Source organism: Nelumbo lutea, chromosome 2 (genome assembly GCF_056320005.1).
Source record: "Nelumbo lutea isolate HS-2025 chromosome 2, American lotus-T2T, whole genome shotgun sequence".
Classification (NCBI taxonomy): domain Eukaryota; kingdom Viridiplantae; phylum Streptophyta; class Magnoliopsida; order Proteales; family Nelumbonaceae; genus Nelumbo; species Nelumbo lutea.
The window spans coordinates 23814033-23836476 of record NC_142685.1 but is presented as its reverse complement, the minus strand read 5'-3'; the positions used below and the strand labels follow the sequence as shown (position 1 = coordinate 23836476).

Here is a 22444-nt window from a genome sequence, read left to right as displayed (position 1 = left end):
TTTAGTCCACATACCTTCCCAACCCCCCAAGCAACAAATTTAGGAGGTTACTTCATATATACTTTCTCTTGAAAATCAGCATGGAGGAAAATATTCTTTATGTCAAACTAGAATAAAGGCCAATCATAATGGGTAGCCAAGGAGGTGAAACGTATAAAGCCCATCTTATTAGCAATAAGGGAAAATCTATTAGTTAGCCAACTCCATATGTCCAAGTGTTCTCTTTTACTTCAATTCATAACTTGTACTTTTCCACACTTCCATCCAAGTGATTCCATGTATGATTAGAAGAGGGAGAGGAGTAAGATTCCATGTATGATTAGAAGAAAGAGCATGAGATTTCTCATCCATTATTTGCTTACAATTTGGGGAGACACGGGTTTTCTAAATAGGCCTAGGAATAGAAATTAGACAAGAAATACAAACTGAACCTATGATAAAAAGCAAATAAATGAGTAGAGGAGATGAAATAGGATGGTGAGTACAAGAACATTTGTGAACACTCTATCAGAGAAACATCTATAATACAAATAGGAAGACAGTGGATGAGAATGAGATTCAATTAAGCAAATGTCTATTCTTCCATTCAGCCACACCATTTTGTTGTGTCGCGTGAGGACAAGAAAAATGATGAATTATATTGCAAGATCTAAAAAATAATTGAAAGGGTCTTTGAAAATATTTTATCACATTTTCAAAATGAAACATTTTGATGAAAGATTTTAACTTTAGCATAGAAAGAGAAAGAATATTAAGCAAATTTGAATAGACTTTCATTAACCATAACCATCAATAGATGTAACAAAAATATTTAAAACTATTTATGACTCAATACAATTTGGACCACAAACATTAGAGTGGACAATAGCAAAAGGACCTGTCACTCTTTTATTTTCTCTTGAAACAAAAGACACTCGACTGTGCTTACCAAGTTGACACGATTAACATTGTAACTCGGTAATGCTAAACTAAGAACTAATTTCTTTGAAGTAGGAGGAAAAGACAAATGACCCAATTGAGGATGCCACTGCAGAGGAGAAAGTGGCATATGGAGTGCTTTCTATTTCTGCAAATCACCACCATTCAAATAAAACAATCCTTCGGCCTAATGCTTGCCACGTACCAATCATCTTTTCCATTTTTAAGATCCTAAAACACACAATAAGAAGGGAAGAATGAGATAGAGCAATTAAGAGTTTTAATAAATTTTATAACAGACAAGAGACTAAAAAGAAATTTAGGTACATATAACACAAAAGGTAAAAATAGAATAGAATTAATGGAAACTTCACTTGTACCAAAGATAGGAGGGGTAATACCATCAACTAAAACAATAGTTTGAGAAGTAAAGGGCGGGGATAAAGAAACAAAATGATATAGACTCTATTATATGATTCAAGGCTCTAAAATATATAACCCAAGATTTAGAAGAAAATGATAAATAAATTATACTTGATTTTACAAGGATAGAAGTGTTATTGGAAGTAGAAGAGGATAGATGAAGTCCATCAAACTCCTCACTAGCCACTCAACACGCTAGACGGTCTCAACAACATTTACAGGCTTTAATTAATTCATAAAACCATAAATTTCAAGCTTAATGTCAATGAGAAAAACCAACAATTCAAGGAGCTAACCTATACCATCTAGAAACAACCCCTCTTAGAATCACCAAATATAGGGATTCTAAAAGAATTAGGAATGGCAACCAAACAGGGTGGAGCCAGGTTTTACATATCCCGTCCCCAACCTTGAACATCTGTACCCCACCCCATACACTGCTGGGGCTGGAAATCCTAGCCCCATCCCTATCCTTGCGGAGAATAGGGATCCCTGAATTTGCCCCTCCCTACTCTGACCATTGCTAGCTTAGCCATGGTATCATTCACATTTTGGAATGGATTTCTCCTTATCCTGCTTTCATTCAGATTTTGGGTTGGACTTGAACTTGCCTAAGCTAGTTATTTCTCAATTTGAATTCAGAAAAATAGATAACATTTGCAATACCAATATCCTAATAACATTAATTTAAAGCCCATTAAAATTTAGAAATAATTACACTACATCAATAAAAATTTAAAATTAATTGATAAAAAATTAAAATTCATAGACAAGTAATTTGCCTAAAAATATTGCTTGGATTGGACTTTAACTTGTTAAACCAATTGAGTCTTAATTTGAATTTGGAAAAATAGATACTATTTGCTTTTTGTAGTCTTAAAAATCTTATTTACAGTATTTTAGATCCATTAAATTAGAAGTAATTACACTAATGAAATTTTAAAATTAACTAATAAAAATTGAAATATCATAGACAAGTAATCACTCCACTAAATTAGAAGTCTTAATTAAAAGGTTGCGGTCACAAAGGATAGAAACTTGTGACCAAGTTTTTTTCTTCTGTAAATTCATCCTCAATTAATAGTCTTGGATTTCCTTGAAACCTGCCCCAGACATGGTCAATGGTCAAAAACTCCACCTTGACTGGGGCAAGACAATGCAGGACCCGAATGGGGGTAGGTCAGATTACCATCTCTAAACAGAATACCAACTAGGGATGACAACTTTTCCTGTAAAACCAGGGCCCCACCCTGATCTTAAACGGGGACGGAGAAAATATTTTTACCCCAAACTAGGGTTGGGGCACGGGATGAGATTTTGCATATATTTCCCCAAATCCACCTTGATCTTGATGGTAAATTAATAAAATATTTTTAGGTTTAATAATATTTTTAATATATATCTAAGTTTTCCCAAAAATATTAAAATCCTAAGATCACACAATTCCATTTCTAAAGTACCCCCAAATTGTCATAATTCAATTCTTAGAATGCTCCCCAAATTCCCATAATCTTATTTGTAAAATATCCACCAATTAGATTATTTTTAGGTGATTACCTTGTAGGGAAAATTTGGGAATACCCCGCCCCAAACCCACACTGCCACTAGGAATGGGGCAGGGACGGGGCAAAGCATCATGACTACAACCTACAGGGTGGGGACAAGGAGGGGGTGTCTGCCTTGAACCCGCCCCGTTGCCATTCCTAATACCAACCACTCAAAAAACACTACAAATGAAGGCATAGGAGCCTCCCCTTCAAAGGACAGTACTCATTTTATGCCCTTTTTGCTTCCTTTGAAGTATTGGAGTCTGGATCTGTTCCTCATAGAACGCTCCTCATACTGACCTTATAATATGTATCAACCGCACATTGGGCTTGTACTTGTATTATATTATTCATTGAAGATGTTCCCCAATACATGGTGGGATGTGATTCTGAGGTTGATGTGAGGAACAGATCCCAATAGGAAGTATTGAAAGGATTCTTTATATACATAGAACTGCACAGCATGTAGGACTGATCAGGTCTGTCAATGATGTTATGATTCCATGTGAACAGACTTGAAACCAGCCTTAGATAATAGGAAAAATAAGTGTTTAGAGAGCGGTTGTAGAACAGAAGAAGACGATGATAAAGAAAAAGAAAGGAAGAGATATTAGAGAGAAAACTGGGGCTGAATAGCAAAGAAATGGAACTATCGATTGATCTCAACTGCTGCCCTATTTATTTATTATTATAATGAGAAGTATAAAGACAAAATTTCCCCTTTTTAGTAATAAAAGAATAAGAGAAGAATTACATTTGTATTCCAATTACACTAATCTATATCCATACTACTATAAAAAGTGTGAATATCATCATGGTTTCTGGAACTTTTTAGAATAAAATAACACTCCTTTAAATTTGTTCAGTCTATATTATGAGTGCGGAAATTATAATTTGGATATTACATTTTAGTGCATTTCATTCCCTCATAATTCCCATGTCAAGGCATTAACTCTCACTCTTTATCACTGAATCCTATGTTTAATGTATTTTTATCTACCATCATTATATTTCATTAATTAAATCCATGAACACTGATATTAATAGTATAAAACTTATATTTTTAAAATTAATTAAAAACTAAACTGATTTTTCTCAGTGGCAAGTAGTTCTACCATGTGGGTCAAATACGTGAATCCACGATACCATAATAAATACTAAAGCTTTTAAAAACAGATAAAAATATATAAATAGAAAAATTAGAAAATTTTAAGCATATTTATAATATTATATATTTTTCATATTAAAGAAAAACAGGTATGATAAATAAAAAGTACTTTTATTAATGATGGAAATGATATCAAAATTTAAAACTAATCCATAAATAAAACCATTTTTCCTCCGTAGGTGGTGTATCAATGGTTCAACAAATAAGAATTCAGACCATTAGATCAAATATTTTAAAAAATAAAAAATAGAAAAATTACATAAAATATAAAATTTTAGACACATCTCTAATGTTATATAGCCATCATATTAAGAAAACGAGTGCAACAAATAAGAATTATTTTTATTAATATTGGATATAGAATGAAAAATTTTAAATTGTCTCAAAAAGGAAAATGTTTTCTATTCGGGGAATGGTTCAAGAATTCAACAGTCCTGGTTAAGCCATGATGTCACAATTAAATAAAAAATGAAAAATAAATAGAAAGACTAAAAACTATAAAAAAAAGAGCAAAAAAAAGTTTATAGAAAAATTAGGTGACATCCCTGATATTATACACTCATCATACTATATAACAAATAAGTTTTGTAATTACATAATAAAAAATTAAAATTAGATAGAAATATAACAGATTATAGAAGAAATTAAAAAAAATCTAGACACATCACAATTATTATTGTTATTCCATTTGTTATTATTTGAAATTGCCAAGCAATACACATGCACATTTACTAGTGTAAAGAATAAGAATAAATATAATTCGAACAGGTCTAAGGCCTGTCTACCCTTTGAGATAGGTCAAACCCCAAAAATAACAGCTTTTGCATATCGGTGACCTATCATATATATCGACTAATACGAACTGATACATTACAAAATTTTGATCCTTTTTAATAAATTAACTTTCTATTACTCCACATGTTTGCTACAACCTTGAAGAACCATTCACACCCAATTTATAATATTTTATTAGTATTTATTAACAATACGACAACAAGAAAAAGATAAAAAAAAAAGTTAGTCAAAGAACAAGTGAGACACAAATAAAGATTAAATTAATAAGTAAAACCTGGAACCCTGAAAGGCTTTAAAGTAACCTAAGCTACAATTGATTAAAAATTAATAAGAATGCACTCTCAGCAGATGCCAACAAAAAACCTTTATAGTAGATGAAGACCTCAAGAATCAGCAGATACCAACAATCTGCGGATCCGATTGTCAGGTCTAATTAGGACTATTTATATATTATTAGAAGTTTTTCTCTTTAATTTTTATTATTTAGTATTTACTCTTTATTGTTTACTTTTTGAATGGTTAAATGTTTAAGTTTTTTTATTTTATATTTGAAATTTTAAGTTAATTATTTTAATTTTTGGCATTTTTTATGTATTTTTTTATTTTTTAAATTTTAGTTATTTTTTAAAATTACTCAAATTGACCCATGGAACAATCCTAACCTGAACATTTAGGGTAAGGGCCTAGCATTTGACAACCCAACCCAAACCCGATTCACCCAACCCAATTGCCAGGTCTAATCTCATCATTGATCATCACCACAGGCTGTTAGGCCTGGCCCAGGCTTTGCCTTTGTAGTTTGTATTAATAGAATACATTCAAGTCTAAGTCTGAATCTGGCCAGACTATCAAGCCTAGATTTTGAGCTTGAACACATCCTTCATATAAAACCTGAAGCCTGGCCTAAAAATTGGATAAAAAAGTCTTTTTATTTAATTACAAAATTGAATTATTTATTTATATTAAATGATTTCAAAGCCCAATAAGATTGAAACATCTCATCATTGTTTGAGAAAGAGGAAGAGTTAAGAAGTGTGAGCTCCACATGACTTTTATGAGAAAGCACACACCTGTTTGAAAAAAATCGGGCCCAGTGTTTTGAATACGAACCCAAACCCAAAACCTTGGGTTTAAAATCACATCCAAGCCCAATAGAAAAAATGGGTTAAGCCGAGATAAGCCAGTCTATCGAGCTATCCGATTCATGAACGGTTCTAATCCTAATCATGAGCACATTACATTAACAATCTAAAATTTATAGCATCAAGTTTGGATCTTTTAACCACGACACATTGCTGTTCAATTCATCTGCATGAAAACATCTGTTGTGCTTTATATAGCCGATATGGCGATATTCCTAATGAACGGATGGATAAACGTAGCCAGCAATATGTTGTGAATTTGTGGTCAGTATATTGGACTCGTCAATATCCACCAATCGAAACGAACAAATCCTGGTCTCTTCAAAGTTCAAACTTCAAAGGATTTAAAAAAAAAAAAAAAATCAACTTTGGGAGTTGTTAGGGGTGGATGGTGTACCAGTTACTAAGAGGAGCGCTGACCCTTACACGTCAGACTTTCCTCGAAACTCTTCGATGGGTACGTGGCCGATCCTATTCCAGCCTCAAGAATCAAATTCTCACCGCTTGAGATAATTCCGGTGATAGACCACCACGTGAAGAAAGCCCTAACTCGTATCCCGTCAAGGTTGGCGATCCTTCTGTGGATAAGTTTCCCCGTTATCTTCTTCGAGTATGCAGTTTCATAATTGTCCGGAGGGATCAAAACCTTACACGAATCGCCGAGATTTACAGAGAAATCACCGGAGGTCCGATTGAGGGTGTAAGCTACGACGTTTGTTGGGAGCAACCCAGTAGGGAAACCGTTCTTCCTGAGCTCCTCGTGTACAGAAGATGACACGGAGTTGGGGTTTTCAGAGGCATTTGCAGAAGAAAGGAGGAAAAATAAGACAACAGAGAAGATGAAGATGGAGTCTCTTGCCATCTTTCAAGTTTTGATCTGTTTTGGACTTCTTTTGACCGAAAATGTGATCTTATTTATAGAGTAGGATTAGCTGTGAACGTGATGAATGGACTGTGAAGCTGGCGTAACCAATGACAATGCTCCACATCAGTCATAATTGCTGAGTGAGAGTGAGTGGTTGTGGCCATATGCATTTAATGACTTCCGTGAGGCGCTATCATTGGTTCCCTATCCCACGACGGGTACCCGGGTGCCCCGACCCGACGGGGACAGGGATGAGGGGTACTTTGATGGGGTCGGGGTTGGGGACGGGGATGGGGAATGCAATCCCTACCCCAACCCGACCCGACGGGGACAGTCTTTCGCCACTGTAGTTCTTCTTTTGAGTACGACAATATGGAGTTGAAGGAGAAGCTTGTGAGGTAATTAGGGTTTTTGCTTTTCTTCTCTTTCTTAATTTCATGTGAGGTCAGTGTGAGAGCACTCTGTGAGGAATATATCCCAATTCTTTGCTTAATGATTATAAAATATAGATTTTTTTTAACACATGGCATTATGGTCTAATCCCATTGTTAGGGAAATTTTGGCTGCCCAACATAGGGAAGGAATTCTTGCCCATAGTCTTACAACACACTACCCCGTGAATTAGGAACATCATTTCCTATACTATTTAGAAGGATGAGATTCTCCATATGTGACCGTGATGTTATATGAATAAATATGAATAAAATTCTCATGAGAAGTAAATCCCGAATTGGTGCAAATTAACTGATAACAAAATAAGTGCCAACACCCTACCAACTTCATTTTTGCACCGTACATCTCGTTATAAAAGTGGGCCCATCATGTAAATAGGACCGGCCACGTATAAATTGTACAGTGTCAGATATTGTTGAGGGGGGTGTTGGAACTTGTTATGTTGACAGAACTGCTGTGAGAGAACCAACGCATTTAAATCCGATCTGACAGAGCACATCCAGCGCACCTAATAGGGATGTAATTGGACCAATTCAGCAAAATCTAATTCTGAACTGATTATCGAAAACTTGCATTTAAATCCGATCCCATTTGGATTTGAAGGCTTCATATTTGAATTTCAATCTTAATGGATTTGGATAGGATTCAGATTTAATTTAATTCTGCTTTATTTATTTTTTGAAGTACAAAAAAACTGAAAAATTAATTACTTTTCAGATCATTATAAATTTTGTATAAATTACAACTCCCTTTTATTGATATAATTCACTTTAAAATAATTCAGTCATATAGAACAAATCCCATTGAATATCATTTGCAATTTAAATTGCAATTGTGAACAAATTCTATTCAATATCATTTGTAATATAAATTGCAGTTGTGTTTTCCCATTTCTTATATTTGAACCATCTTATTAATGTTTTTTCTTTAATTTTGATAGAATCAATGTGTAATGGTTGGTTATTTGTACTCTCCTAAAATTTCATCCACTTCACAGCCTTAAAGATGCTATTTGAATTTGTCGTTTTAAGGGAGAAATTCTTAGGATCGGGTATTTATAACGAAAAATGATCCTCATAAAATCATTATTGGCATATTTAAAAATTACGGGCTACCTAGCGTTTGTTTGGCATCGTTGCCGTTCCTCCATAAAACGGTGTCATATTAGTGTCATGTCAGAAAAACGGTGCTATAGTAAATGAGCATTTATTTGAAATCATTTTTTTCATAAAAACAGTGTTCCAAGCCACGCCTTGAAAATCGGGAAGGCATGGTTTGGAGCAACACCAAAGTTGGCGTTTCTTGGAACTGCAGCTTGTTGCTGCCAACAGGGATGTGAGGTGGCAGTGATGTCGCATTGGATAATAGGTACCACTGCTAAAAACGTTTCTTGGAGCATTAGTACCAAAACATAAAAAGTTGATGTTGCTCAGGAAATGTCCTACCTAGTAGTAATGATTCCAAACCAAAAAAAAAAAAAAAAAACATTGTTTTCTCAAAATACGGTGCTTCCAACCTACACATCAACAACACTACAGCATCGATGAAAAATTAAGGGTGGATTCGAACCAAGTCAAGCTGAATATTTGGCTATTCGAGCTTGCCTCACTGAAATTGTGTTAGGCTCAAATTCAATTCGAATTAGAGACTTGAGCCGGAGCTTAGATCGATTCAGCCACAAGTTCGACCTTGATTGCAAGTCTGTTAGCCAAGTTTTTTTTTCTAAAAATTAAAAGTTATATATATAAATATTTTTTATTTTACATACAAAAAAGTAAGAATTATAAAAATTATTTACTACTATACAAAAATATATATATATATATATTATATATAATTAAAATTATTATACATTTACATATGTACACATGTATGTATGTATGTATATATGTATTAGACCTGTTCAAGAGCTGGGGTTCGGGCCTAACTTTATATTATGTTTGGAAAGCCCGAGCCCATTGAAATTTTGGCAAAAGTTAAGCCCGAGCCCGGCCCATGAATAAACCTGTTCATGAGCTTCAAGAGTCAAGTTTCACTAGGATCGAGCTTGGCTCGATTAGCAAATAAGCGTATATATTAGTCTCGGGCTCGATTTGAAGCTCATTTTAAATTAAACCGACCTCAAATAACTCATGAAAAACTCGAGTCGTGGCCACCCCTAATGAAAAGACATAACCCATAAAAGACGACTTGAGTTTTCCTTTTGTAAAAAAAAGTATTTTTAATTAAAAAGAAATAAAACAAACCCTTTGACGTCCCCTTAATTCTATCTGTTAGGTGAGTCCTCATGGCAGAAAGTTGTGCACTCCGCCCGGCAGGAATTCCTATCCAAAGTGTGCAGTCAAAGTTTTCCACCATTACCCACGGAGTTCAAAACTGCTGCCAACATTGTCCCCGTGGCATGTAACCAACATGCAGCTACAGTGGCCCGTTGGGAGCATTGAGTTGGTGGCATTGTCTCTACCCATGGAAACATCTCCCGTGAAAGATAGGGGAGATGTTTCCAATGTGTAATGGGACAGTGTTGGAAACGTTGTATTGATCCCCAATTGAAATTTTGAAAACGCTAGACATAACTGGATCTTGTGATCGTAATTCATAACTGTCTAAAATGTAATCTTTGTTTTCATCGTAGTTTGTATTGAGATCAGCTTCGGTAAGTGCAAACTCCGTTCGAACAGCCTTTACAACTTTGCGTTGAATACATCTCTGTTCTTTTGTATTTTATTTTATGTGGAGATATTCCTAATAAAAGGATATAAAAACTGTTCAAATGGAGCCTGGACTAACTGAATCCGGTTTCATTTGTATTGAACATTGATGCTGATCTTGTGGTTGACATATAGGAATATAGGATATAATCCCAACATACGGTTCCAACAAACCAGTGCAGCTGTGCATTAGGCACATCTCAGAGTGAAAGACAAAGGAGATAGTCTCTAGTCTCTACTACAACTTGTTAGGAGCAGATCCGAAGTTCAGCCCATAATTAATAATCATATATGGATTGCATGGAATAGGAATACGACGGAGCCCTACGCCAGTATATATCACGGTGGAGGCCGGAGGCTTCTAATTGTAATAATGGAAATTATTAAATAAACAACCCAATGTTTGGAGTCATTTTATGTAGAACTGTCACTAATTATTTATTTTGTCACTAATTATTTATTTTTTTGGTACAAGCACTAGGCCCCGTTTGATTTCAATTTCTTAACTCTCAATGCCGAAGAGCATAAGAGCAACCGTAATTACAAGCTAGTACCATAATTACTATTTTTTGTTTTTCAATCTTGAGGGCTCCACATATAATAATTGATAATAAATTATTATTATTTTTATTATGGTCATTATTAGAGCACCCCTATAATTATATGGATGTATTTAAACCAATCTTATAGTTTTCCTTTTACTAAAATACCCCTTATAGTTTGTAATCTATTTATTTCATTTACATTTCATTAAGGAATGTTTGTTTTGCCATATGAAAATAGTAACATGACTATCTATACTGAGTGGAAAATGTTCACAGGCATAATTGGAATTACTTTTAATAAGTTTTATTAATTATTTAATTCTAATATCTAAATATGTCCTTTTTGAATCTTAATGAAATTTTCTTTTAAATATTTAATACTAATTATTGAATTATTTTCTAATAATAGTAATAATGATAATTATTAATTAATTACCTATATAATTATTTTAATAATTTATTATTTTATTACTAATTATTTGCTTAAAATTACTAGTCATATATTTATTACAATATTTACGTAATAATTTATTTTAAAAATATAATAACGATTTATTAAATATCTAATAATATCATTAATTATGTATGAACTTATTTCTAATTAATATTTTATTAAATAAATAAGTATTATATTAAGTATATATAAACTTTTATCAATCCCACTTTTTATTAGTTATTGTATACTCATTTAATAAATTGCTAATTAGTTTATTAAATAGTTAAATAAACTTTTTCATATCCAAGGTTAAAATAGTCAATTTTCATTTTCCAGAGCTCAACATTCAGATTTCATAATAACATTCTCTACATTGAAATATATACCAACACCAAGAAAAGTCCACCAACTCCAGTGAACCTCTAAAAATTATTACAGTTTTAGAAGCATTTAGATGTTAGACTTTAATGCAAACAAACAAGGCCTACATGGCAAACCTGCGCTGACCTAAACATATTGAGCTAGGATTGGGTACAAGTTGTGATGACCCCATGCCTAAACCCAAATCATGGCCATTGCAGCATTGAAATATTTGTAGATACTAGTGATGATGTGTGATCTGGAAGCTCCTAGCTGGATCAAACTACAAAACAAGGATCAGAGAGACCGAGGTGGATGACCCGGTGAGGTTGCTCCGAAGCTTAAGTTAGTATTTTGGGTGTAGTTGCAAGCTAAAAGCTTGAATGCTAGAGAGGTTGAATGTAAATAATTGCCCATACCTAGGCCCTGGAGGGGTTGATGCCCTTATGTAGCTTAGCTGCCGTGGGTCTCATGAAAATGGTCACGGGATCTTCGACCTAAGTAGATGATATCCGTTTCCACTTCAATCCCTGAGCCCCGAATTGGCTTAGGTGCCAAAGTGCCTCTATGTCGATGTGGCTTTGTGTCGAGGTGACCGAACTCCCGAGCTCTGAAAACTACTGACTAGGATTCTCTTGTTGAGTTGTCATCCTACTGGCAAATCGCGTCCACACGACCTTTACTTACTAGGTTGTGCCAAATTACCCCTCATCAATTACCCCCCACTCCTTGTGCCAGGGGTCCTAACCCGGCGCAGGGAGTTCATGACGAGTCCAGGTGGATTTGGCACGAAGTCTAGGTGGTACGAAGGGCGGACCTGTTCGACAGTTTGGCTCAACCAGGTAGTGACCCAGATCACGTATCAGGCATGCATGGATGTCAAGTCGATTATAAATTCTGCGGACGTCAAAACACGCACTCAACTGATTTCAACCTCGGGTAGCGTGCAACCGGTTTTCCTAGGGGCCATTGGATCGCGAAGATCTCAGCCGTTGATCTTTGGATATATTGGCTATAAATAGGGCCTGAAGGGCCCATTTTTTTGCCACAAACCGCGAATCCAAAGTCCTTGAGGTCGCGTTCAAGATTACCAGCTCGGTGTCAACTATTCCTGGGTCCGAGGTCGTCTTGCTTACTTTGGTCTTCTTTTGGTGAGTTTGTCTTCCTTTGCTTTCGATTTCGTTGTCCTTTTAGATGGGAGCAGTGAGTCCGTTGGGGCCGAAGGGGGCACCTCGGCACAGACCGTGGAGCCTTATCCTGTCGAAGTGGGCACTTCGGCATGGGATGTGGGCTCCAATCTGTCCGAGGCGGACTCACCTCGGGGAGAGCGAGAAGCCTTTGGCAAGTCGGCCTCCACCTCACACTGAGGTCGCTTGTCGGACAGCTTCGGTCCGTCTACAATGACAGCGAACAGGCTCCTATCTTTAGTAGCCCAGTACAAACTCCCAAATGACTTAGTATGTAGTATTCCCCTAGGCAACTTTCCTTGGGATCACGGTCATGACGAGATCGTGGTCTTCGAGGAGTAGCTCATAATCGGGCTACGTCTTCTACTCCACCCTTCCATAGTCAAAGTCATTAAGTTCTTTGACATTGCGATAGACCAGGTACATCCGAATTCCATCCGTAACATCGTAGGTTCCATTTCCCTTTTCCATGATTACAACTGACCTTTAGACCTCGACATCTTTTCTTCGATCCTTTCCATCAAGAAGAACTCGGCCTGTGTTCTACCTGAGCATAGACGAATTTATTATATGTCTTCTCGCCCCGAGTACAAACTGTTGCACGAGCTCCCAAATAAAGTCCCGACCTGGAAGAGACGCTACTTTGTAGTCGATAACACCGAGGGATGGCCTTTCCCGAGTCACTGGAGGGCAACCATCTAGGACCCCGGCGTCAGATTGGACCCAAAGACATGGAAGGAGGTCCGATATTGGGTGAAGCTCAGCCTGAAGTTTGAAAACTTTATGACCGAGGAGAAACTCGTACAAGCCGGCCTAAGTCCTCCCGGTAGGTCGCCAACTATTGTACTTTTTTTTCTTTGTTTGTTTTACTTTGATGTTGCATCTAACTTGGTTCGTCACTTGTTGCAGTTGCCATGGATGACATCCCTACCGACAAGCTCTTCAGGAGCATGCAAAAGGGGAAGAAGAAGAAGAGGGCCTCCAAGAAGGCTCGCCTCCACATTGAGACCACCACCTCCGACGTCGGCGACTCCGTCCCCGAGCACCCACCAGTTGTCGAACAGCCTCCCGTGATTGACTTGGTTGAGGAGGACCAAGGCAAGGCTACTCTACCTAGCGTGCCCGAGGAGACCATATCTTCTGAGCCTCAGCCCGTGCAGGCAATCACCACTCCGTCGGGTAGTGATACTTCTGCTCGGAGCATTTTGACTTCAAAGTTCGACCTCCTCAAAAGGAAGGAAGCGGTGTTCGCTCGTTGGGCTGACATACCAGTCGCTTAGCTCAGGGCCAGAGTGGCCACACACTGCATGGTGGTACGCACTTAACCTTCAAGTTGCTTTATACTTAGATTTTCTTCTTACTTATACTTGTTTTCTTCTTTTGGTAGGTGAAAGCCTTAGCCTATTAGTCTGAGGTGAACTTAAAGTGAGCCCTCGAAGCCGAGGAGCCCTCCCAAAGTGACCACTCCGAGCTCAACTTAACTCGCAATGAGATCAACCAGCTGAAGAACGATGCGTGAGCCAAGAAGGAGCTATTGACTCTGCTAATGGCGGAGAAGAAGGAGCTCAAAGCGAAGAAGAAGAAGCTAGAGGAGCGCAAGGTGGCTCTGAAGAGAGAGAATGAGAACCTCGAGGCACTGGTGAAGGAGTGGACTGAAATTCTGCTCTAGGCGACGGAGGATGCCAAGGCCAAGGCTGTCGAGGAATGCAAGTGTTCGGCGGAATATCGCGAGATGCTAGTTGAGGTCGGGACAACGGGCTTCCGCAAGGGATTCAAGCTTAGTAGGTGGTTGACCCGACGTGAATTTCCCCACTTCAACCTCAGTGGCATCACAACGTTCAAGATCACCAAGGAGATGGCCGTCAAAGTCGCTAAGGACCCGGACACCGAGGAGGAGAGCGACGACGACCTTCTCGACGATGAGACAACGGGAGAGGGAGAGGGAGATGATGTCGCCGAGGACCGCATGGAGACTGATTTGCCTGCTGATGCCTCTGCTGGGGATGATGATCCCCGAACTGACTAGTGCCTCTTTTCTTGGATCCCTCTTTTGTAAATACTTGATCTCCCGAACCTCTGAGCTTGGCTAAATAGTTGTATTCTCTTTCTCTCTTTTTTTTTACTATGTACTCAAAGTACTTTATCAATGGAATACAAGTACTTTGCAAAACTCTTTGCATACAAAATTATTCTAAGTGTAGATTACTCCCATGTTGGTGATCTAAACCAAATAGAAGCAAATTTTTTCTAAGTATAGATTACTCCCGAACTGGCGAGCTCAACTAAAAAAAGGAATAATCTAATAATATTGTATACCGAGGCGAACAGACACTATAGGGTGCATGCCCGACCTATCTGTGCCCGGGCTACTCTGCCTTGCCCATGCCAAAGAGACTGGGTTTTAACAAGACCATTCTGAAGAGGCGATCGGGTCTTAAGCTGCCTATGCCGAAGAGGCGACTAGGACTTCCCTGCCCATGCCGGAGAGGCAACTGGGTCTTATATCATGCCGATGTCTCTTATCAGCTTGGCACCATAGCCCTTAGTATTCTGGGAGTGACTTAAGGGCCTTTCCTTAACTTCACCTCGGTAGGGCACCATAGCCCTCTCTCCAGTTCGTCGTCCATAGGATTAGATCGGTGGTCTTATGGACTTAGTTGTTTTTACTTGTATTGAGGTTTACAGGTAGTGTCCCTTAGGTTGTCAATATTCCAAGTTTAAGGTACCTACTTCCCTTCCATGGTCTCGAGCTTGTAGGTTCCTCCTCCAAACACTCGTTTCACCCAGTAAGGACCTTCCCAATTTGGACCTTAAGGAGGACCAGGTCGTCGACTCGGAATAGTCGCTTCCTGACCAGGGCGTTATAATACTGAGCTACTCACTGCTGGTAAGCTGCATTTCGAATGTGGGGTAGATCGTGTACCTCCTCGATGAGGTCCAAGTTAGTTCTAAGCTTGCCATCGTTTGTCTCTTCGTTGTAAGATTTGAGCCGCAATGTCGAAACTTCAATCTCTGTCAGGATCAAGGCTTTCGTCCCGTATGTGATGTTGAAGGGTGTCTCAATGGTCGTGATCTTAATGGTAGTCTGGTAGGCCCAAAGGACACTGGGTAGCTCGTCCACCCACAACCCTTTAACTCGCACGAGGTGATCTTTCAATCCGCAGAGGATTGCCCTGTTCGTTTGCTTGTGGATGTGCTACAGAGGTGAAGTTTTGCTGAATCCCCATCTCGGCGCACCAGTTTTGGAATTTGATGTCCTCGAATTGCTTCCCATTATCCAAAATCAAGACTTTGGGTAGTCCGAAACGGCACACGATGCTTCTCCAAAAGAAATTTTGCACATTCTAGGTTGTAACGCTTACCAATGGTTCAACTTCCACCCACTTCATGAAGTAGTCCACTGCCACGACTAAGAAGTTCCTCTGCCAAGTTGCGGACGGAAAAGGATCGAGGATGTCGATTCCCCACTACGCGAAGGGCTACGGGCTAGTAAGATACTTCAAATTGATAGCAGGTTGATGGGGGATGTTGGCATGCCTCTAACATTTATCGCATTTCTTGACAAACTCGAGTGTGTCTGCCTTCATTGTAGGCCAATAGTAGCCCCGCCCTAATGCTTTTTGGGCGAGGGCTCTGCCCTCCAAGTGTCCTCCGCATAATCCTTCATGGATATTGCGGAGTACGAGCTCAACTTCTAAGGGTCACAGGAAACGTAGGTAGGGGAGCATGAAGGATCTCCTGTACAGTTGTCGATCTATAAGGACGTACTGAGCCAATTGACGCTCTACCCTCTAAGTTGCACTGTGTTCTGCAGGTAGGGTCCCGTGGAGTAGATAACCAACGAGCGGGCCAATCCAGCTCAGTTTCGCTTACAACACAGGAGCGACCTCTTCTATTCCCCTGAGAATGCTAGACCAAGGTAGGTCCTCTATCTAAATAGTTTGCATGGTGTTTTCGCTGGTACTTGCTAGTCGTGATAAGGCATCAGCCTCAATGTTCTCAGACCTTAGATTTTTCTTAATGAAACAAGAGTTGAAGCTTGGTAGAATCTCCCTAACTTTGGTTAAGTAGGCCACCATAGTTGAGTCGCATGCTTCGTAGTCGCCATTGACTTGGTTGACCACCAATTGAGAATCGTTGCACACGATGAGATGTATGGTTCCCAATTCTTTCGCTAAGTTTAGCCCGACAATTAGTGCTTCATACTTTGTCTCATTGTTCGATACCTTGGATCCGAATCGGAGAGTGTACTCTAGCTTCACCTCGCTTGGGCCGTATAGTATTAGTCCCGCACCGCTTCCTCGCTAGTTGGATAAGCCATCTACGTGGAGGATCCAAGGCTCCTCGTCCCATCTCGGTACTACTCTGACCGGGACCAATGCCGCACTAGTTGATGCCTCCGACGTGATAGCAAGCTGAATCAGATCAGGAGCTGGTGTGCCAACCATGCATTATGCTACGAAGTTCACCAAGACTTGGGATTTGATTGCTGGTCGTGGCTCAAACTGAATGTCGTACTCGCTAAGGTCGATGGACCACTTCGTTAAACACCTCGAATGTGCCTCAGAGGTCTATCAGTAAGGATGACGATGGTATGGGCTTGGAAGTATGGGCGTAATTTCCGAGCTGCTACTGCGTACACCAACTTCTCGGTGTTAAGGTATCTGGTTTCCTCATCCTACAACACTTTATTTACATAGTAAACGAGTCGTTGAACCCGGTCTACTTCTTTAATTAGTACCGAGCTGACCACTTCATCACTCACGGAGAGGTACATCTTCAACACATCTCCTTCCTCTGGTCGGGTTAAAACCGAGGCTTTCTTCACGAGCATAAGGTTGGCGATCCAGCTCAAGTAATGGACCTCCCTAACGAAGTTTGCGGCGAGGAGCTTTCCGACCTCCTCATTGACTACCCTCCACCGCTCTAGGGTGAGGTTGCATTTTCTTTGTCTAACTGGCTTGACTAGAGGGGCCACATTAATTTTAAGAGTTATCACACTAGAGTTGATTCCAGACATTTCAGCAGCAAACCAAGCGAAAACATCTAAATTGTTAAGTAAGAAACTTACTAGCGATGTTTGGAGCGGTTCGCTTATCAGTGCACCGATCTGGAGGGCCTTGGTTGGTTCGGTCTCAAAAACCAATATGTGGGTCGTCATTTCCATATTGGGGCAACTCGCTCCTCAGTGTAGTCTGCTGGTTGCTCCAGTTTGACATCTTCTGCCAATTTTGCCTTTCCCTTGAGGGCAGCCACATGGCACTTTCGGGATTTGAGCCAATCACCTCATATGATCCCTACTCCGTAATTTGTTAGAAACTTCATCACGAGATAGTAAGTTGACACTATCGCACGTAAGACATGTGTAATAGGCCGACCTATGATTGCGTTGTAGGGGGGTGGAGTCATGACCACCAAGAATGTGTGCTTGAATCGAAAAATATTTGGCCACGTGCCCGCCACCACTAGTACTATGACCCGACCTATAGGCCTGACTTCCTCTCTGTTGAACCCTACTAGTGGGCCATCTACTAGTTTCAGATCGCTTTGCTGTAGTTGCAACTTGTCAAAGGTTCCTTTGAAGTGGATATCAATTGAACTACTTGAGACCACCAATTGAACTACCCATGGGCATCGTCCTCAGTAAAATAAATGGGTTCTTCGATCTGAGGTCGCTTGGGTGGGTACTCTGCCTCATGTTCCAGTTCTCGGATTGAAGTTTTTCATGCTACTACTGTGTACCCTGCTTCAACACATCGTTCTGCCTTATGCTCTCTGAGGCGTCTTTTTTTCGATATCCCTGTTGGTCCCCCTGTTCTTTCTCCCATGCAAAATGTATTTCTTGAAATACCAATGACGGATGAGTTCTTCGATCTCGTCGCGGAGGTTTATGCAATTTTTTGTGTTGTGACCATGGTACCGATGAAAGTGACAATAAACGTTCGGGTTCCTGGTCAATGGGTCTCCCCATAGCCTAGGTGGCCATCTAACGATGGAGGAGTCTTTAATGGTCATCAAGATCTCTCCTTGCTTTGCGTTAAGGGGAGTATAGTAGGTTCTCTCCACTAGCAGGGTCCTAGAACGCTGCCCAACCTATAACTTCGTGAGGGGGACTTACTCCTCAACTTTAGGGACTTGCTTCTTTTCCTCGGGGACTTGCTCTTTTTATTTTTTTTATTGCTCGTTCCTTCTTCCTGTCTCTTCCTCTTCTCACCGTGCTGGTTGTCAGTCTTTTGGTTTATTTCCTCTTCTGTACTGATGAACTGATCGGCCAGCTTGAGGAACTCGGTGATGTTCTTTGGCTTGTTTGCCACGACATGCCGCTTGAACTCTTTGTGAGTAATTCATTTTCGTGCTGTAGTGAGATGTATTGTTGGGTCAAGGTTTGGTATCAGCAAGCATGTCTCGTTGAAGCACTTGATGTAGCTTTGAATTGATTCTCCTTCCTTCTGCACCACATTCAAAAGTCTCTCCTGGTGATGAAGTGGGTCGTAAACATGTTTGCGAACTGTGCCCAACTTCTTATGGAACCTAGCGCAAGGTTTCTATACCAAGTCCGAACTTCTCCTCTGAATGTGGTGGAGAAAGCCAAGCACATGCAAGCCTCGTCGGCCCCGATGAGGTAAACCTGGGACTAGAATGTGTCTACGTGATCGTTGGGTTCAAAGGACCCATCATACTTGTCTAGCGATGGTACCTTGAAATCTTTCAGCACTGGGGCCACCAGGAGCTCAAGTGACAGGGGGATGGTTGGCTCAACAGAGCAGGTGCCATTCTCGTGGCTACCTAGCTTGCCTCCTCTCTTTCCTGGCCTTGATCTACTGGATGGTTGGGCCTCATTGGTGGACTGTTCCATACTGAGGAATAGCAAGTCTTGCGACGTCGCCGCTGCTGCTTCTTTGGTGGCGCAGTGTTTGTATTGCCAGCCTTAATGTTGTCAGGTATGTCTATCTTGCTCTGAATGGTAGGGCGAGGTGGTTCAGGGGTTCTTCTTGCTACATATTCGGTGCTAGCTATCACAGGGAACCAAGGGGTCTTCTCTCGAGCCTGCGCCTTGGGCCCTGAGCTGATGATCTACTTTATCTTGATGTTGAACTTGTTGATTGTGCCTCTTGGGCTGGCTAGGTTAGGGCCTATCCCTCGAGCTCTCTCTTCGGGAAGTAGGGGGAGTATACCAATTGCCTACTGTACCCCACGGCGGGGTTCATCTCGAGGGAGAGGCCGATACTTGCAAAGTTCTCTCACCACAGGGAGGAGACTGGCGAACATTCTGATAAGCCCGGTGCTGATTCTGGTTCTGAGTCTGCCCTTGATGATGATTTGTCGACTGGTTCGGTTGTAGTGGTGGGAACTACTGTTGGTACTGTTGATAAAAATAGTATTGCTGAAACTACTAGAATTGGTGGATCTGCTGCATTTAAATTTGCATCTTCCAGACGCTCTGGACGAGGTCGTTAAATTGGGAATGCCCGACCCCAGGGGGGATCACAAAAGGCTCTGAGAATGTGGCTTTCACTTGGGGGAGCGGGACACTCACTTGTTGAGTAGTGTGCGGCACAGACAACGATGGAACCCTGGAGACAATCAGGGGGATGGTGAACTGACCAATGGTCACCAAGGAACCCTGGTGAGTGACTGTTTGTTGCTCTTGCCCCCCGGTGACGTTCATGTCACTCTTTTCGCTGTGGCTGGAAGATGCCATTGAGGTTGAGATTGGGATTGAGATTGTGACTAGGATTGAATTACCTTTTGATTGATTCCCACGGACGGTGCTAATTGATGATGTACGATCTGGAAGCTCCTAGCTGGAAGGTTGCCTAGACGTTGCTCACATGGCGAGCTGGATCAAACTACAAAACAGGGATCAGAGAGACCTAGGTGGATGACCCGGTGAGGTCGCTCTGATGCTTAAGTTAGTATTCTGGTTGTGCTTGTGAGCTAAAAGCTTGAATGCTAGAGAGCTTGAATGTAAATAATCGCGCGTACCTAGGCCCTGGAGGGGTTGATGCCCTTATATAGTTGAGTTGTCATGGATCTCACGAAAATGGACTCGGAATCTTCAGCCCGAGTGGATGAGATTCATTTCCGCTTTAGTCGGGGAGTAACGTATCAGTCAATGAAATCTATCGCTATTGCTCGATCCGGGCAGGGAGAGGATAAGGCTTGACGTTATGCGGTGTGATCCCGTGAGGTTCGGAGTTTGCTAAGAAGCTTTTGGAGTTGATTACATGTCACTTAGGTCCCTGAGCCCCGAACTGGTTTAGGCGCCAAAGTGCCTCTATGCTGACGTGGCTTTGTACCGAGGTGACCGAACACCCAAACTTTGAAAACTACTAACTAGGCTTCTCTTGCTAAGTTGTCATCCTACTAGTAGATCACGTCCACGTGACCTTTACTTACTAGGTCATGCCAAATTACCCCTCATCAACTAGCAAATGTGCATGTGCTTTATACATGGTAATTTTAAATGATTATGACGATAACAACAACATAGTAATAATATGTTTCCAATTTTTTTTCAAAACTTTTTATATTTTTGTGTATAAAAATAATTCTTATTTATCACACTTATTTTTCTTTAATGTGATATTAGAAATGTGCCCAAATGTTTCTACAATGTTTTTTATATTTTTCATAGCTTTTTGCAAACTCCCACTTCATTTAGTCAGATTGGTTTCACAACATCTCAACCCTTTTGCAAATGCACAAGCTTGAATTGGTTCAAAACTCATGTTAATATTAATAAGGGCATCAAGCATTGAATTAATGCATATTTAACCATATAGGTTATAGACTTAAAATACAAGTCCTCAAATTTAATTACCCCTCTTACTTTGCAATTTAGTATTTTGGTGCTTCTTGTGATAAGAGTTAGACCTATTCACGGGCTGGGCTTTGGGCTTGAACACTGTGTTGGGATTGGGCTTCGGGTTGGGACCATTGAAATTTTGCAAAAGCCAAGCCCGACCCGACCCATGAACAGTAATAAGAGTCTTATAAGGCCATGTTTGGGAGTGCTTATGTTAAAAATAAGTGCTTATTCAAATAAGCACTTGTTTGCATTTGGCACCCAACCTTTTCAAGTGCTTATTTAAAAAATAAAAAATAAAAGATAAGTACTTATTTCATATTGGACATTTGGTAGTCTTTTTCTCCAATAAGCATTTGTGACTATTTTGTCCTTCATTTTTTTTCAAATTTTCAAAATATATCCTTATGAAAGTACTTTTATGGAAGCATTTTTATGAAAGCATTTTCATAAAAGTAATTTTATGAAAAGCACTTTTTTGAAAACACTTTTACAAAAGTATTTTTATGAAAGCACTTTTATAAAAGTACTTTTATGAAAAGCAATTTTACACAAGCATTTTTACGAAAGCACTTTTATAAATGTCCTTTTATAACAACACTTTTATAAAAGTCCTTTTACAAAAGTACTTTTACAAAATCACTTTTTATAAAAATATTATTATGAAAGCACTTTTGTGGAAGTACTTTATAAAATGCAAGTAGGGATAATTTTATAAGTGGTATTTTAAATTTCAACTAGGAATAATTTTGGAAGAAAAAAAATTGATTAAATGCTTATTGTATAAGCACTTAAAAAAAGGCTTAAAAAATAAGCATTTATTTTTAACATAAGCACAACACCAATAATGCTTAATTGTGTGGTCCCTACCCAAATAAGCACTTATTTCAAATAAGCACTCCCAAACATGGCCTAAGTATGCAAGTATGAGAACAACAAGTTGGTTATCTACCAGTGAAGCTGGTTAGCAAGTTGATGAAATGATCCATGACCATCTAAAAAACGCTCTGGTATAGGGGTCAATATCAGGTCAGATTGACTTGGATTGAGGTGAACCCTAACCCAATCTGATGTATTGAAGCCTC

The 22444-nt window shown here is 39.6% G+C and overlaps 1 long non-coding RNA gene across 1 annotated transcript; it reads right to left on the bottom strand.

Annotated features, from left to right (window-relative positions):
• Positions 1 to 751: 751 nt before the first annotated feature.
• LOC148869231 (uncharacterized) lies at positions 752 to 6887 on the bottom strand. Its single transcript, XR_016107450.1, has 2 exons — positions 6391 to 6887; positions 752 to 1149 (listed from the first exon to the last, which is right to left on the bottom strand). It is a non-coding gene; the product is annotated as an uncharacterized LOC148869231 (long non-coding RNA).
• Positions 6888 to 22444: the final 15557 nt, after the last annotated feature.